Source organism: Elgaria multicarinata, chromosome 3 (genome assembly GCF_023053635.1).
Source record: "Elgaria multicarinata webbii isolate HBS135686 ecotype San Diego chromosome 3, rElgMul1.1.pri, whole genome shotgun sequence".
Taxonomy (NCBI): domain Eukaryota; kingdom Metazoa; phylum Chordata; class Lepidosauria; order Squamata; family Anguidae; genus Elgaria; species Elgaria multicarinata.
This window is the reverse complement of record NC_086173.1, coordinates 171779434-171784405: the sequence shown is the minus strand read 5'-3', so window position 1 is coordinate 171784405 and position 4972 is coordinate 171779434. Positions and strand designations below refer to the sequence as shown.

Sequence of the window (4972 nt, the reverse complement as noted above, 5' to 3'; positions counted from 1 at the left end):
TTCTCACACAATCACGCTTGAGCTTTCTTTATTCTCAGTATTGATTGATATACTTCCACTACGTGCACACCACACTCTAAAGACACCACTCACTACACTGACCCTCAAATTTCCCAGAACTTAAGTACCATAAATACAGAGAGCACTACAGACTCTAAGAGTCCCTAACAAATAATAAAAGCTTTCCTGAAAAGCACAAGAACAAGAACAAGAACTCTCCATCCCCTCAATCATTCCCTTATATATCACTCCTCCCCCCTCCCAAGACATTCTAACTCCGCCCACTCAGGCCAACATTCTAAAAACCACAGACTTACAAACTGCAGACATACATTTGGAATTGACTTGTGGGGTGTAATGCCACAGTGACTCCACCCCACAACACCTGCATTTTTCATCACAAAAAGAAAATGTTTGTTTTTTAATGACGCTGGACATCACTCTTTCTCCCCCCCCACCGATGCAGAACTTTGCACTGCATGTCCAGAAGATCGTCATCCCAACATGGACCGGAATGAATGTGTCCCCAAAATTATAACCTTCCTCTCCTATGAAGAAACTTTGGGGATTATCCTGGTTTCCTGTGCCCTATTCTTATCTGTAACTACAGGTTTGGTCTTAGGAATCTTCATTAAATTCCTAGAAACTCCCATAGTCAAAGCCAACAACCGGGACCTCTCCTACGTTCTCCTCATATCTCTCCTGCTTTCCTTCTTGTCCTCCTTCCTCTTCATTGGCCGGCCAAGGAAAGCGACCTGCCTCCTCCGACAAACAGCCTTCAGCATCATCTTCTCAGTTGCCGTCTCTTCTCTGATGGCCAAAACGATCACTGTGGTGTTGGCCTTCCCGGCCACGAAGCCAGGGAACAGGGTGAGGGGATGGCTGGGGAAGAGTTTGACCAATGCTATTGTCCTTTCCTGTTCCAGCGTCCAAGATATTATTTCTACCATCTGGCTGAGCATCTCTCCCCATATCCTGACTCAGACAAGAACTCCCAGCCTGGAGAGATCCTACTACAATGTAATGAAGGGTCTGCTTCCTTGTTCTATGCTGCCCTTGGCTACATGGGCTTCCTGGCTGCCATCAGCTTCACGGTGGCTTTCCTAGCCAGGAAGCTGCCTGGGGCCTTCAATGAAGCCAAGCTGATCACTTTCAGCATGCTGGTCTTCTGCAGTGTCTGGGTCTCCTTTGTGCCCACCTACCTGAGCACCAAGGGGAAATACATGGAAGCTGTGCAGGTCTTCTCCATCTTGGCCTCCAGTGCTGGGTTATTGGGCTGCATCTTTCTTCCCAAGTGCTACATTATTATATTCAGGCCTGAAATGAATGCAAAGGAACATCTAAGGATGAAAACAGAAGATGGCATTTGATTTTGACTACATTCGTTTCAGTTTGGTTATCTGGAACCACCTTGGCTTTCACAAATACAAACTACTTGTCTCAAGCTGTAACCATAATAACATCAAGTCTCTCTTCTCGACATACATATCGCAAAAGCATTTGGTCACATCTGACTGAGGTGAATGCATGGTGACCCTGGGATGGTCACAGGCCCTTTTAATTTCATGGGTGGCTTGTAATTTCCCCCCTCCAGAAACAGAGGTGTCATTCCTCTGTATACCAGTTGCTCCAAAGCCTCTTCTTCCATCTTTAGTCCCCAAATTGTTTGTCGGTGCTCCTGTTGAGTCTCTGAATGCCCACATGTCTTTCTTGCTCCTGCCATGAGTAGCGGGGAGTGTCCCATTGGAAGCAACCACTGATTCCTCTAGTGCCACAAATGTAAGCTTGTAATTGTGTATGGTTGGACACTGACCGGGTACTTAACATGTGAAATGGAATTCCGCTGCTTATCCATTTGAATTTCTCATGAACAACTGAAACAGTCAGAGAGTGCTACTGAACATGCTTCAAAGCTCCCCCAATGCATTGTGAACACTTATTCAGTCTTGAACTCATCCTGCTCCCACCTGTCCTGCTCTTTCAGTTTCATTTGGTAGAACCTCTGCTGCAGGTTGTCAGATAGGGAGGAGCCTTCCAGCGGTGTTGGAATGCAACTCCCACCATTCCCAGCCAGCAAGGCCAAAGCCCATAGGAGCTGCAGTTCAAGGGTGGAGCAGACTCTTTGATTCACCTTTCTCAACTCTGCTTCTGAGAACAGCAATGGGAAGGATGTGGGATCTTGGGAAGGAACAAGAATTTCCAGGTTCTCAAGACCCTTATTAGCTAGAGGTGCTGAGAGCTAGCATAGATCTAGATATACAAAGATACCAGCAGTGAAAGGAGTGTGATGTGTGATTTGCTCCTACCAATAGAAAATGAAAGTAAGAACTCCTCCACATCGCATATCGGCCACCCATTTGGATGGCTTTAAAAGGGGGTTGGATACTGGAGGAGAACTCAGTCAATTTATTGTGTTACAAGCAGTTAGCCACTATACATAAGTTATAAAAGAGAACAGTTTACAATAAAAAATAATTGAGCATCATAAAAAGGGTCACTACCCAAACCCTTCGTGCCTTGTATAGAACCTACCTGCATAGACTTAGTTAAAATTTTGACACTCTAAAAGAAACAATTTTTTTTGCATCTGATAACAAATGACAAACTTTAGCATGTGATGAGGAGCACTTCAGCGATTTTAGCAGGGCATTCAAGCAAAACATGAATTAAGTCTTCGATAGAGACTGCATTACATCCACATACTCTATCTGTAATTGGTAATCTCTTATATCGTCCTAGCTGAACTGCTAAAGGGAGAACATTTAGTCTTGCCTGTGTAAAGATTATCCTCAATTTAATGTTGGGTATATCCACCAGATAACTTGGTAGAGATAAATAAAATGGTGTTAAAGAATTATAGAAAGGGTTAGTTTTACAGGACTTAAGCTCTTCTGATTGAGCCTGCATCTCTATATCCTTTAATCTTTGCAATAGCAGGGTTTTAGCTTTATCATGGCCCTGGGATAAGAGAATGAGCCTTGTGTGGTGCAGAGTGGTAAAGCAGCAGTTTCTGCAGCTGAAACTCTCCCCACGGCCTGAGTTCGATCCCAGCAGACGCTGGTTTCAGGCAGCCGGCCCGGGTCGACTCAGCCTTCCATCCTCCCGAGGTCGGTAAAATGAGTACCTAGTTAGCTGGGGGAAAGATAATCACGACTGGGGAAGGCAACAGCAAACCACCCCGCTATAAGGCTTCCAAGAAAACATCAGCGAAAGCTGGCGTCCCTCCAAGAGTCAGTAATGACTCAGTGCTTGCACAAGAGGGGGATAAGAGAAGGGGTACTGAAAATCCCAGATTCATTACAACCCCTTGCATTCTATGCATCCATGAGACTGAGCCCTCCTCGGCCAATGTCATCAAAAGAATCTCTGACAATTGTTGGAAGATGGATTTTAACCAAAAGAACAGGGCTCATCTAAGAGCTTCTGCTCTAATTGGCATAACTCTTGCTTCTGCATGCAGGAGTGCCAACTTTATAGAACTGGGCGCTACCAAGAGTCAACGGCTCCTAGTTGTGCTGGCTCTGTGCTCTCTCTGGTATCAGAGGCAGTAAGCCTACAGAGAGCAGTTGCTGGGCAACTTGGATGGGATAGTGGTTTTGCACTCATGTCCTGCTTGGGGTTTCACGTGGGCCACTGGTCGGCCACCGTGTGAACAGAATGCTGGACTAGACGGACTCTTGGTCTGGTCCAGAATGGCTCTTCTGGCGTTCTGTTTTCCATATCCCTGATTTTGAACATGTGTAAAAACTGCCCTACATCTGTCAGGTTGTGATTTCAGCAGAACAGCGGCCTTCTGTAAAGGTAAGCGATATAGAACCGTCGAAGGAGGAAAACAGGAGGTGCCATCGGATTTTGCCAATGTCCTTTTCATTTTTGGAATCTGCTCCCAGCATGGATTCCAGCATGGACTGCAAGCTATTGGCCCCAAGATGCAATGGTAGGCTTATTCTCCATCCCTCCTGTCCCCCGAACCTGGATCCCATGCCGTCTTGGACTCCCCGGACAGCCCTACAAGCGCGCACACTTTGTCATGCATGCAAACGCTTTCTTCCCCCAGACACAGCTCTGTATGCAGGGAAGGAAAGTTGTACACTTCCCCAACACGCCTGCTGAGAGCAAACATCTTCTCTGATCCCCTCACCTGCCCAGAAATTGGTGTTGTCCACAGCTATAGCGAGCGAAATGAGTGATCTATGATGCCAGGGAACAGCCATCCCATCTCTCTTGGGGATATTTTTATCCACAGAAGAAAGAAAAGGACTTTAAGGAGTTAAATGTGCGCTTGGCAAAATTGTCTCGGCCAGCAGGAGTCCAGACCGGAGCACGGCAGTTTTCTGGTCTACTTGCAAGACTTGTAAAAGAGACAATTGGTTAATTGAGCCAAGGGGAAAATGTATTTAAGATGTCCATGTTTAAAGACATCTTGTTGTCAGGTTTTATTGTTAAGTTGCTGTCAGGTTGCTACCGTTATTATCTTTGTTTGGTGAAGAGGCTGTAAATATTCTATGACCATTTTGTAAAGAAATTATCTATTGTCAGTAAAAGTTTCTTACTGATAAAGCAGACGCGAGTACTTGATTTATTCCTCAAGTAAGACTTAAAAGCTAGCAACCAGTGTGCTTCCAGTACTTCGCAGTCAGCGCACACTCTGGAAAATTAATCAATACCTCGACAGTGTTGGAGGGCCACGGGCAGCTACCAAGGTAAGGTTTGTCCATCTCTCTCACATGCTCCGGGGTCACTAATATAAGCCCAGTGTTGGTTGTGAACTGCCCAGGGAGCTTCAGCCATTGGGTGGAATAGAAATGTCAAATAAATAAATAAATAAATAAAGTGGTCATCTGCACCCAAAAAGAATGGCTCCCAACATGGTGTTTCTCCAACAAAGTGCAGGCCCAACTCAACTTTTCCACCCTTCTGTGTCAGTATATTCTTGCAAACCTGTTTTCTCCATCCTTGCACCTGGAGTCAC

At 45.5% G+C, this 4972-nt stretch overlaps 1 pseudogene; it reads left to right on the top strand.

Annotated features, from left to right (window-relative positions):
* The first annotated feature begins 504 nt into the window (after positions 1 to 504).
* Positions 505 to 4375, top strand: LOC134395789 (vomeronasal type-2 receptor 26-like; annotated as a pseudogene).
* The last annotated feature ends 597 nt before the right edge of the window (positions 4376 to 4972 follow it).